Raw genomic sequence first — 14,362 nt, forward strand, 5'->3', positions numbered from 1 at the left:
TTCATAACATCTTATTAAGTTGTCAATACAACAAAACCAAACATGCAATTGGCTTGCGAGGACGCTGGACTGAAACGTCCCCATAAAAAGGACCTGACGCTTGAGTTGGACGCTAACAAACAGCTCTGCCCAGGATTTATTATCTTGATTATCTCCAGTCATCAGTCAGGCCCGATACAGTGCGCGCGCACACGCGCACACACACACACACACACACACACACACACACACACACACACACACACACAGTTAAGACTCCGGTACCCTCTATCCCACAGCTCACATCTCCTCCAGTTATATGCCAAGATTTAATTAATATAATCAATAAAGTTATAAAGTAATGAAGCACATTTTCAAAAGAGAGAAAAGTACCGTTATGAATTAGAGGAATGTTCAGTGAAGGGGTGATATATCACTACACTACAACAGAATAATGTAACTGCTTTGTCATTTGTTTTTGGGTTTTTTGGGGGGTTTTTTTTTACTGAGTTCAACAATTTTTAGCTTCAGAAGCAGAAATGTCAAGGCGAGGAAAGTTTATTCCTTCCAAACACAGAGGCAATTCAAAGAGCTTTACAGAGGGTATGCAGTCTAGACTAAGTATTTGGACAGTTACACGTCTTTTTGTTCTCCAGGCTCTGAGTTTTCAACACGTTCAATTTGAAATAAATCAATGGAAACTAAAGCGCCAAGAATCAGCTTTAATTTGAGCAGGTTTACAACAAAACAGAAAGAACTGTGTGGGAGGTAAAGCTCTTTTAACACACAGTGCCCAGAGTCTAAGGGTTCAGGAGTAATTGAACATTAGCTACTTCATGTTTCTTGGGCAGCCGTGTGTCGTTTCAATCTTAGCAGGTACATGCAGGAAAACTCGAAAAGTAGCAACCCGGTGCGCCGAGGAGCACTGAGGAAAAATCATTTGCATGCACAACGAAGTGAAGAATGCTCTCCAGCAGACATGTTTCCTTATCAATGATCAAGAGGAGACTTCGCGACCAGAACCTCAGAGGTGCATGGCTGTCAACACGCCGCGTTCCAAATTATTACGCAAATTGGATTTAAGTGTCATAAACATTTAATTTTTTGTTTTTCAATTAAACTCATGGATGGTATTGTGTCTCAGGGCTCTTTGGATCATTGAAATCAATCTCAGACACCTGTGATAATTAGTTTGCCAGGTGAGCCCAATCAAAGGAAAACTACTTAAGAAGGACGTTCCACATTATTAAGCAGGCCACAGGTTTCAAGCAATATGGGAAAGAAAAAGGATCTCTGCTGCTGCTGAAAAGCATCAAATAGTGCAATACCTTGGACAAGGTATGAAAACATTAGATATATCACGAAAACTTAAGCGTGGTCGTCGCACTGTAAAGAGATTTGTGGCTGATTCAGAGCACAGACGGGTTCGTGCAGATAAAGGCATAACGAGGAAGGTTTCTGCCAGACAAATTCATCGGATTAGGAGAGCAGCTGCTAAAATGCCATTACAAAGCAGCAAACAGGTATTTGAAGCCGCTGGTGCCTCTGGAGTCCCGCGAACCTCAAGGTGTAGGATCCTCCAGAGATTTGCAGTTGTGCATAAACCTGCTATTCGGCCACCCCTAAACAACGATCACAAGCAGAAACGGTTGCAGTGGGCTCAGAAATACATGAAGACTAATTTTCAAACAAACAGTCTTGTTTACTGATGAGTGCCGTGCAACCCTGGATGGTCCAGATGGATGGAGTAATGGATGGTTGGTGGATGGCCACCATGTCCCAACTAGGCTGCGACGTCAGCAAGGAGGTGGCGGAGTCATGTTTTGGGCCGGAATCATTGGGAGAGAGCTGGTAGGCCGCTTTAGGGTCCCTGAAGGTGTGAAAATGACCTCGGCAAAGTATGTAGAGTTTCTGACTGACCACTTTCTTCCGTGGTACAAAAAGAAGAACCGTGCCTTCCGTAGCAAAATCATCTTCATGCATGACGATGCACCATCTCATGCTGCAAAGAATACCTCCGTGTCATTGGCTGCTATGGGCATAAAAGGAGAGAAACTCATGGTGTGGCCCCCCATCTTCCCCTGACCTCAACCCTATTGAGAACCTTTGGAGCATCCTCATGCAAAAGATCTATGAGGGTGGGAGGCAGTTCACATCAAAACAGCAGCTCTGGGAGGCTATTCTGACATCCTGCAAAGATCCAAGCAGAAACTCTCCAAAAACTCACAAGTTCAATGGATGCAAGAATTGTGAAGGTGATAGCAAAGAAGGGGTCCTATGTTAACATGTAACTTGGCCTGTTAAGATGTTTTTGATTTAAATAGCTTTTGATTTCAGTAAATATGACCTCCTAATGCTGCAAATTCAACAAATTACCATTTTTGGTTCTTTACAACCTGTAAAATGTTTTGAAACTCTGTTGTGCATAATAATTTGGAACAATGCATTTTCACTTTTTTATTTTTGAAAAAAATACTGTTATCATTGGGAGGTTTGTTCAATAAAATTTTAATTATACTCTAACTGTTGATGACTTGAAAATTATACTGACTGTCATTTGTATCGACTGTGTAGGAAAATAGAAAAATAACATTTGCATAATAATTTGGAACACGCTGTAGAACCGGGACACTGGCATTTATGCAGAGGTATACAGGAGCATCCTGTGGCTCAGATTCAGCCAAATGGATCAAAACTCAACGAGGCGGTTTTTCGGACTATTCGTCGAAGCAATATTTCGCAAAATTGAAATGGAAACACTTTTTTTTTTCACCGCAATTTTAGTCATAGCTGGTGTTGTATCAGGCCCCAGGGAGCCAGTTCTAACTGAGAGGAAGGTCGTCATGTTTAATTGGAATGATAGAACAAGAGTAGAAAACCCAGCTTCAACTTGCTTAACATAACTTTCTAAAAAAAAAGAAAAAAAAAAGAAAGAAAATCGCCTCTATTTTATGCAAAACTGCAACGGAAACCCGACTGCAAAGGATTTTCCACAATATGATGATCTTGTGTATTGGTCCAATTATTTCTGAAGCCCTAAACTTTGGCAACCATGTCTTAAAAAGGTCTATATCTCCCACACAGTTCTTTCTGTATTGATGTAAATCTACTCAACCTGAGGCTGAGACTTGACACTTTAATGTAATGTTATGTATTATGTATACTTTTATTTCAAATTGAATGCACTGAAGCACAGAGCCTGAAGAACAACAAATGTGTAACTGTCTAAATACACAGTGTGGACTGTAGAAATGTATTGGAAAAGCAAAAACTTCATTAAAGGAGAGGAAAATGAAACAAACTTACAAAAATTAGCAGTTAGAACAGCTCAGTGCAGTAATTAATAGCTCCACGTTTTATAAAAATGGAAATAAAAAAAACTCTTTTCCATCATTGACAACAGCAGCTGGGGGAAGACATTGATTCCAAAATTGAGTCCGGAGCCAGGAGCGATCTCTGAATGCCAGACATTATCATCAGGTTCTGGTCAGAAATTCCATCACACCCGACGGGTATGACTGTTCTGTTCGTTTTCAGCTGAGGGGCAGTTTAAACCTCATTCATTGCTTTTTAAATTTCTGTCAACGTCCTTCAGCCGACGTCTTTGTGCCCGGCAGCTGACGAACACATGTGTGGCAGAGGGAAAATGCCTCTGAGGGGACTCCCTCCCATAATCTGTTACAAATGGTGACTCCAGGTAAAGTGGATGGGCGGATATGTGTGTGTGTGTGTGTTTGTGTGTGTGTGTGCGTGTGTGTGTGTGTGTTAATGAGTGCAGCTGCCCCGGGCCACGGGCCCAGAGGAGGCAGCAACACAGAATCAAAATCACTTCATTCGACAAGCTCAACTAATGAAGAGTTTCACTGCAATGGGAGACATCTGCCATTTGAATTAGAATGAGCGTTTTACCCATTCAGCACATATTTGTAAATTTATGTTGAACAAGCACACGACTACAACACGGCATCACTGATCCATTTACCCACCGAGCAGCTCAGGTCCACATTACATCCCTGAAACTTAGAAAAACAGGAAGGGAAACAGGAGACACTGGTGAAGTTATTATCTTGTGACATTTCATGAACCAACTTGATATTCCTATTGTCTCTCTTGCCCGGATTCCAGTGGGACATAATAAGAATGAGGCCGTGATCAGACTGGCTGTAGCCCCGCATGAAAAAACAAAAAACAGCCTTCTCATTGATTTTGAATGGAGCCAGTCAATGCAGCGCAGAGGGGGCACCAGCACAAAGGGCTCCAGCAGAACAACACAGAAAGTTGTATTTCTACTGCTTACTTCACAAGCAAAAGACAATCATTGCCACCATGATAACTTTTAAGTGTTGTTGAATCCTGTGTGAGAGTATTAAAAAGCCTTGTGTAGTGTTTAGGCCTCCAAAGTCATGGGTCTGCTACTCAAACTGGACGTCACTGATCATATATGGTCTGTCGAAGCACTGTTTTCTGACTGCTAAGAATGAAGTACCTCAGGGGCTCGATGCCCCAATATTCAAGATATGATAATTCACTGATAAGAACTGCATTCACAAACTATGTCGAGCTATGTAAGTGGGAAAACCCTAGAGCAGGGGTCTCCAACTGATGGCTCGCAAGCTACCAGTAGCTCACCCAAAGGTTCTGAGAAGCTATGACTGCAGGACAAACTTTAAGCAACACAACTTCACTCGGTATATCTAGTCCAAATGCAACTAAATCAATAGTTACTGTCATGTTTGCTGACATCAGATATCGTAGGCGACGTGCAGTGATAGCAACTCTCCTGGATATCAACTCAACTTGTCCAGAAACAGGAAATATGTTGCCACGGAAGCTGTGGCCTTCAACTTGAGCCCCGTTTTTGGATTTACCTACCGACGACTAACCCTGGATTACTTATGGAGGAGTTCCTTTTTTCTCTGATTTCTCAGCAGATGTGAGGAGGTTTGTTTGCAGTGGTGTTATCATGTCATGTGTGTTCAGGTTAGGCCAATGACTCTCATGTGATTTCTGATGTGAGTTTCAGATGTTTTGGACATTGATATTTGATGACTTGTTAAATGATCTTACTCATCTGATTTGGTGTGCAGATCAGTTGGGAGTGTTTTCATACGATATGTGAATGAATGTAACCAGTAACATCAGATGTGAGCAGCTCTCAGACCTTTTTATTTTGTCAAAGTAGCTCTCAAGAGGAAAAAAGTCCAGAGACTCTGACCTACAGTGAAAAAAAAGTTACAAGCATGACGTGAACTTGGCTGATTCTTGCAGGAAACATGTTGCTGGTAAGTAGCTCTCCAAGACGACATGCACTTGAAAAGCACTTGAAACCGACTCTTAGTTAGTGGTTGCTAGTTTGCGGTGCACTTGACCGAGATTGTATAATGGTGCACTGCAAAGACGCTGTTGGATCGTTTGCACTTTCATTTTAAAAGAATAGCTGCTGCGTGCACCAACAGCCACCAAGACGGCATCTGTGAGCAGGAAGGAGCTCTTTAAACACCGTGCTGGGACGCTGCTCATCAAGTGACACACAGGCTAATATCTCACGGCGTCATGAGAGCCGGACTGTCTCATCAAATTGGCCTTCCAGCTCAGTGTTTCTTCTCCTCCCTGATGTATCTCCCCGAACACCATTGGAAGTGAGTCATGATCGCAGTCCTTGTCCTACCTGCTGTATTTACCACCAATGTTGATTTACAAGACATCAATACTCCACAGCATGCTAATGCTCTCAGCTGAGATTTACACTGATGTCGGTACACAATGCTAATGAGGTTGGGTGATTGTTTGCCAGCAGCGTGTCATGACGGCTCGCGGGAGATTATTTCAGGGGCAATTTATCAAGGTGTCCTCTGTAGCTAAACAGGTGAAGGAAGAGAGTAACACTACCAGAGTTTAGGATTCAGTTTCCTCTGTGGCTGAAGTGTAGCTGTGTGTTTTTCCTTTGCTGGAGGTTGTGGATGTGCCTGTGAGGCTGTGGAGCTTTCATTAAGCACTTCTTGAACTGTACGTCTGAAATGCCTGTGAAATTAATTTGTAAAGGTCAACTAATGGTCCCAATTTGCTACCCATGCAGCCACTTTGCAATTCAGTTGCACCAGAGGATTGATTTTCCATTTCACACTTCTCTCAAACTGCCAGAAACTTCTCTCTTGTCCGCAGAATTACTTCAGGTCCACTGGTTTCCTCAGAAAGCTTTTCATGAACATATATGGATGGTGGTTGTATCATTACTATGACTACCATAAAAAGTACATTTCAAATATATTTGGATCAGCTTATTGAGCATGTTTAGACATCCACAGAAATTTTAATGAATCATATTTTGAGGACAGGATTTCTCAAACTACAAGATGATGACATTTTGGCCAATTTAGGCAAAGTACACTCTGCGTCTGACAGGATGTCAGTCCGTGGGACTCCCCCGTCCCCCGTCAGTCTGTGCTAAAGATGAGGGCTGAGCTGACAGGCGGCCTCATTTCACAAGTCTTTGGTATGATTTGGCCTAAAAAGGGAAGCTCGGCAGATGCTTGTCCATCCATTTTGTGAGGCAGCAGGTTAAGCAAGGCAGCACAGACATTCCTCAACCCAGCAACATTTTCCAGCTCCTCCTGGTTCCCAGGCCATAAGAGATACATAATCTCTCCAGCATGTTCTGGTTTTACCCCAGGACCTCTTACCAGTGGGAAGTGCCTGGTGCGACCACCACTTTGGTGCAAAGGAGCAGCGGCTCCACTCAGAGCTCTCACCACATGTTAGAGCTCCTAACCCTATCTCTGAGGCTGAGCCCAGCCACCGTGCAGAGGAAACTCATTTCAGTCGCTTATATCCGTGAGCTCATTCTCTCAGTCACTACCCAGAGCTCATGACAATATAAGAGTTGAAACGTAGACGAGCTGGTAAATCAAAAACTTTGCCTTCACCCCAACAGTCCAGTACCATACCTGCTTTACTGCTGATGCCACATCTCCTGACCTATCTTAACCTCCCTTGTGAACAAGACCCAAGCTACTAAAACTCCTTCACTTGAGGCAGGACACTCCATCCCAACCTGAAGGGACTATATAGGGACCAAATTGTTTTTTTATGATGACCCCAGAACCCCGTATTCCTGGAGCATCCCCCACAAGATCAACCAAGGGGACCTGGTCGTAGTCCTTCTCACAATCCACAAAGCACATGTAGACTGGATGAACAAACTCCTGTGACCCCTCAAGTAGCCTTGCAAGAATAAAGAGTAGGTCCACTGCTCCATGCCCAGGACTGAGTCAGCATTTCTCCTCCTCCTCCTTCCGGTTCCCCTTTTTATAAAAAAAAAAAAAAAAAAAAGGGGAACCACCACCCTGGTCTTCCAGTCCACCAGCACTGTCCCCAACCTCCATATAACCTCGAAAGAGGTGAGTCGGCCAACAAGACAGCCCTACAGTGTCCAGAGGCTTCAGTACTTCAGGGTGAATCTCATCCACTCCCGGCGCTTTACACTGAGGAGCTTCTTCTTCTACCTCAGCAACATCTGCCAGGGCTTTGGGTGAAGCTCCCTCCGAGTCCTCAAACTCTACCTCCTCCTCAGGGGACATATGTTGATCGGGTTCAAGAGTTTCTCAAAATGTTCTACCACAACCACGGCCGAGCTTCCTATTTCCACAAGAACCCACAGTACCATTAGTGCTGTATCTGTCCCTTTACAACGTTCAACCCCTTGTGTTATTAGGTCTATATTACAGTGGATGTCATCACTTTTTAAGTGGAAACTAGTTAACCCAGCTTGCTATTGTTCCCTCTGATTCCCACTAGACATCAGTTTTTTGTTCATGTTGTTTCCACCCCCTCTGAGTTATTGGCAGCCTCTGCACTAAGTGCTGTGTTTGTCCTGAATATGCCGAACTGTATATTTACCTTTTTGTTCAGGAAAACTGAACAAAATGGTACAATCAAACAAAAAGTAAACCAAATCTAACCTGCTGGATAACTGCAGCGTGACTGTTCAAACTGATAAATTGGTCATTACAGTTTATAAAAATATCAAGAATATAAACAGATATTTTTTGCAAAAACAAACTTGAACTGAAATTTCAAGGACAGGGAAATTAGAGCTAAAGCACAGGAAGTCTTCGTGATTTGACAGTCAAACTTAGGTCTGTGATGTTTTTAAAGCTCAAGTGCCCTCATCACTCCTAGCAAGACATCACAGTGTAATCTGTAAGCAGCAAACAGCGAGGATAATTATCTCAATCATTTGATTCAAAAGTTACGTGCACCTACGCGCACATAAGCAACAAACAGAACACAACGCAAACACACACACATTCCTGTGGCGACAGTCTAATTCAAATAGAAATCCTCACACACACACACACACATTCCCCGACTCTGGTCCTCTGGTAAACAAAGCTATCATCTCCCATTAGCATCCTGTTGACCTGTTCATATCTGAAAATAATCAGGCGGTGATTATGTGATCAAGTGAAGAGCGCTCGCCTGCCAAAAAAAAAAAAAAAAAAAAAAAAAAAAAACAGAAAGAACCTTGCCACTCCTGTGGGTGTTCTCAAGGTTGCTTTCCAAAATGTTATCTGATTCTACATTATCGACCAGGTGTATAAATTGGTTTCCATGTTCAGGTTCTGGCTAAGGTTTGCTGACTCAGGTCTTATTTGAAGCACCGCACTGGTTTGCATTGACGTAACTCTGATGCTTCCCACATGAGCGAGTGTCAGAAAGTAACTGAGTACATTTACTCCAGTACTGTGCTTACAAAAACTCAATTTAGCCTTTATTAAGGAAACAGCTCATGGGCCGTTATTAGAACAATACATTCACTGTACTTGTAATTTACTTAAAGTGGCACTCTTTCTGGACTTGGGCTTGGACTTCAAATGTTCAACAGAGAACTTGCGTTACACAGTGGGGGGCCTGTAGCTTTAACAAACCTTAACAAGTTTAAAAACTGCATTTAAAACCTCAATTTTTGGGGTCAGAGGACAGAAACACTGGATTCCCTCTGGAAAAAGAAAAATAACCTCTGATGTAACAGACACTACAGAATGGGGCCGACATTTGAGCAATAAAGTAACTTTACATGTAATTTAATAACAAAAAAAAGTCCATAACTCCATTCAGTGTTCAGTTACTCTTCAAATAGTTCCAACTTAATTAAATTATATAATATTTCACACTAAAAACAACAATAAGAAAAAAAAAATTTGTCTTTTCTCTCCCATGAATCATCTCACCACTCCTTTGATTTATCACGTGACCTTTCAGAGGGGCCAGAGCCATGGTTTGGGAACCACTGGACAAAATAACTTGACTGTCTATAAAGTAGTTAAAGTACTTTTAGATACATTTTACTTTTGACACTCTATGTGCATTTGGCTGATTATACTTTTAAACTTTAAACTAAGTTCGGAGGGTGGGACTTGTACTTGTAATTTAAATTGTCTTGCGGTAAAGGATTCGAATACATCCTCCACCACTGTCACCAACACGTCATTACAAAATAACGGGCACTGTGGCTGTGGGAAAAAGAAATCGTGTGTTAACTACAGTGTTGTGTTTTAAGATCATTAGATAACTTTATGTTGTATATAACTATAACTACATAATGTATAACTTTATGTAGTATATAAAGTTATCTAATGATCTTAAAACACAACACTGTATTCTGCATTTGTATTATTCATGCACTGTAATAATCATCAATCATCACCAAACTATTTTTTTCTCGCCTGGTGTTTTTCTGAGCAATAACGTACGTTACATATGGAATCTCTTTATGCTTACCTTAATCTTTTTTTACTTAATTAATGAAGATGAGAAGCCAGTGAACGCTGTAATGCTACTTAGTCAATTATAAGGGCCTTTTACAAACTCCTTAATCAGTTATTATCCTACTTAAAATCAGTTCGTCCATTATGTTCAAATTCAAATTTTACAATATTATACAATAACCACCTTCACTACGCACCTTTACTGAAAAATGTAATTTCTTTAAGTGTGCTTTTAATGGTTTAGGGGGGTATTAGTTTTTCTATCCTGTAAAAACAGCCTTAACCCATGTAGCTCAACCAATATAAATAACCTCAAGTATCCTTAAAATATCCTTAATTTGCACCTCCAGATATTAAATAAAAGTGCTGAAATGATTATTAATATAAAGATGTTAGATCAAAAAGATTCACCTGGTACTTTCTGGAATGAGTTGGCAGAGTTGCACACTGTGCAGCAGTGAGTTAGAATTAGAGTTTGAATTGCTAAATAAATAAATAAATAAATGCAACAGATCCCCAAGCTCCCATAGCTTTCTATTATTAATTCTTTTAGGCCTTTGCCTCAGCTGCAAAAATCCTCTTTTTCTCTGAAGCGAATTCTTATTTCAGCGGGGCGACATTCTGCATGCGCTGCTGCTGTTCCTGTGTGTAACACTGGCCAACTGCAGAGAGTCCACGGCCAGCTGGTAGTAGATGTTTTTATAGAACAAAGTTAAAAAACAGGCCCATCCCAAGCCACAGGCAGGTGCCTTTATTTTTTTTATTTTATTTTTTTTTATCAGTTTGGCACACTTCTCTGTAAGAAACCTCGCACTGCCAAGAGAAACTACCCCTGGAAGTAACACACAGTACAACGCCTGCTCACATTTATCCTCTGACTTACTGAATATTAGAGCCTTACATCAATATTGCATCACCAGAATAAATTATTCTGGGATTGGGAAAAGGTTGGTGGTTGCTTTTCAAGTTTAGCATGGTCACACTGGTACTAAATATTCATGGAGGTAACGATCACGCCGTAATATCGTTAACACTGTAACTGTCCTGCAAAATTTATAGAGCGGAAACACGGTCGTCGGGAGACAGGGGGCAGATTCTGGGCGTTTAGCCACTGTTATATTAACACAGTTTATCAGGCATCTAAGATCCTGGATCAGCAAGACTCAGTGAAGTCTTTCAAGAACGGAGAAAAAAAAAAAAATAAATGGTTCTGTCAAAAAAGTGAAAAGCTGGTCCTTCCTTTAAGTTGCTACACAACTTACAATGAAATTAACATTTCTACATAAACTGTAATGTACTGATTGTATTTCCACAAAGTTTTGAAGTTTTATTGAGCTCCCTTCTAGTATGTTGTAAAAAAAAAAATCTTGTAGCAACAATGGTCTGACCTTCAGCGGCTCCCAGCAGCACAGGAGAGAAGGTCCCTCTCAAATTTACAATGCTAAACTGCTTTGAATAAACCACTCTTTATTCCTGGTGGGGAAGAGTTTATGTCATTCTTTACTCTGAATAAAACATTGAGAAGAGCTAGAGGCATTAAGTCAGTCATTATATATTGAAACTGAGTCCTAAAACACTCATGTTTTTTTAATAGAAGTGAAACTAATCTGTCTGCGCATCTGCGCATTAAATATTTTTTATTTATATTAGTAACTTTCTGGAAATGAGTGTCTTGGTATCTTGGTAAAAGAAAGAATAAGACCTGTTGTTGCAGTATAAGTGTGAGTGTTTTTACAGTGTATGTAAGTGGTGACAAGGACTTTCAGAACGTTACAGCTTCATACTAGATTTTCTTGACAGTACAATAAAAAAATAGTAGTGTAATAGTGTAATTGTGGTCTAATGTTTATTGTGATGGTTTGTGCAGTGGAGAGAAGACACCAGAGGGTGGCAGCACTGTGCTGCAGAGACACCACAAACAGGATCCATGGGCCCTCATTTCCTGTCCACCCAGATTCATTTAAGAGACAGCGTGTGTGTGTGTGTGTGTGTGTGTGCTTGTGTGTGTGTGTGTGTGTGTGTGTGTGTGTGTGTGTGTGTGTGTGTCAGAGACAGACGCGCGCGGGCACACACACACACAAACAAAAATAACTACGAGACACCCTTGAAAACATAAAAGCAAGTGCAAAGTTGCTTTTCCATCACATACAACTTTCTCCCACTTTGCAGTGTCTCTTTCTTCACGCACACACTCACAAAAGCGTTTCTATATTTATTCCCATGTCTGATGTCTACTGTATACTCTGTTTGGGCAGGTGTGCCGAGATGTATGCACCTTCTGCATCTCCATTCATACATATTCCTGCGCACATGAATACATAAACAAACGCACACTGAAGGATTGATTCGTTGCAGGCCGCCAGTCTTTTCCCATGTGTCTCTCACACATAGTGCATCAGTGTGAGTGACTTTTTACACTCTGACACGTCCACATCTGTGCACTGTGACAACAAACACACACACACACACCTTTCTCTCTCTCTCTCTCTCTCTCTCAATCTTGCTGTCAGCCACCTTCCCTCTAACAGATGGGATGTTAGGATGGGGCCGATGCCAGATTCGGCTTCCAGGCTGATGCCTGACAATCTGAGAGGTGACAAAGAGGAGAAATACGGCGAGGGACAAGAGAGACTGACAGAGGAGAGGAAAGCAGCTGTAGGAAAGAGATAGAGATGACAGGGGATACAGAGACACGGGAGATAGCAGAAATGAGACGGGGGGAGTCGTTTGATGTTTGCCGCTGGTGCTGAGGGTCCACGAGGCCCCGGACACATTATAGAGATGATGAAGAACATAAAGAGAGGGGAGACAGGGGGCGGACAGATGGAGGGAGGAAGTGAAGGAGTCAAGGAGGAGGAGAGTGACCACATGGGAAATTTTTTTTTTTTTTTAAAAGATTGGCGAGAGCAGAGGACATGCCCCCCCCTCCGCGCCCGAGAAAAAAAGTCTCATGTTTACGCAGCGTTAATTGCTTTTTGAGAACGCAAGCAGGTCCTGCTTTATCACCTGATGTCGTTGCCCTGTCCTGTGTTAAAATCTAGTTTCGACAGTTTTATTCTTCTGTCCTCAAGGTGCAGATTCCCTCAATAAAGTTAAAGTAAAGTAAGTAAAGTTAAAGCTACGATGGATTCTTGTTCAATGGGTCAAACCCACACGACAAACGACGACCTGAACCGTGCAGCTCCCTCCTCAGCGTTTATCAGCCCTTTGCCTGTTCGTTCAGTCACCTCTCTCATCGGCGCCGCTTCCGGTCGCAGCAGGTACCTGATAAACTCACCGCACACAACCTGCTCAGCGCCAACCAGCAGACGGACAGAACTGACCACTTGATTAGGAGAGAGGAATATCAAGCAGCAGAAGAAGCCGAGTCGTGCTTCTTCGGGGCTGCACTGGTGTTAAGTCAGTGAAATACTTTTCCGCTGCAGACTCTCTACGGTCGTGCTGATGCTCACGTGGTTCCATTCATACTAGAATTGGGGTCCGCGTCGGCTCGGTGTTCCACGCATGCGCATTTCCTGATCAACACCGCACTCCAGTTGTTTGCCAGCTAATATAAAATAAAATTAAAAAAAATCGAGAAGTAAAAAGAAGAGAACGAGAGGAAGGCAAAAGAGAAAATATTATATGCAACCGCTTAACAAGAACAAGGCCAGGAGTTTAACATCATTTGGCTCTTTGCATCGTTTCAAAGAAGAATCATATAAAAGGAGGTAATGTCTGATCCATCCAGGAGCACGCACAGTCTGTAGGTCACAAATCTTGGGACCTTCGGACAGTCACATAACATCAAACCGAAAACCCTCGCTGACACGCGGATGCAGAAGGTAATAGGCTGGCCTTTATTCAGATACAGTCAGGTGTAGGTTTCGTTTAAACTTTGCTGAACAGACTGGAGATATAACATAACAAGAGCAGTGTTGAGTTTAGCAAACCACGATGTAGGGAAAAAGTAGAAGGAATTTAGTAACTGAACTCAATTTCAACCAGGTAGCCGTGTACAAAATGGGTGAAACAAATGTGAAAGAATGTGGATTAATCAATGTAAAAAGGACCCGACTTGTCCATTTAAGTGGAATCTGATTTCCTCTCTTCTGCTAGAAGGTCACTTTTGTCGCTATTATGCTGAAATTCCAACCCAAATTATGACAGCAAAAAAAAAAAAAAAAACAACTTTGCAACTGGATGTTGGATCAACCAATCAGCTTGCTTCATGGGCAGCTCTGCAGTACACGTTTTGGAAGTGTGCATGTCACCTCGGCTGCAACCTACAGTTACACATAACACCCTTCTCTGCGAAGGTTTGCACTTAAGCTCACATGTATCTCCACTGAAGCAGAACTCCAGCTGTAGGAGAGGAAAACTCTTCCACGACAAGATTGCTGTTTAAGTATCTCCAGATATGGAAGACTTCTCAGAATCAGCCTTGTGTTGGAGACGCTCTCGTGCTTCATAAGCTAAATAAACCATTTAAAACCCCAGTGGATTAGCAAAAGATTGCATTGTCACAAAGCTGAAAACATTTGATAAATGCTACAGTCAAAAACACACGATCATTTTTTTACCGTAAGCGCAAGTGAAGTAACAAAATGTAGAATTTGAAGGGGCGACAGAGAGAG

This window comes from Seriola dumerili, unplaced genomic scaffold (genome assembly GCF_002260705.1).
Source record: "Seriola dumerili isolate Sdu_G_001 unplaced genomic scaffold, Sdu_1.0 BDQW01000381.1, whole genome shotgun sequence".
NCBI classification, from domain to species: domain Eukaryota; kingdom Metazoa; phylum Chordata; class Actinopteri; order Carangiformes; family Carangidae; genus Seriola; species Seriola dumerili.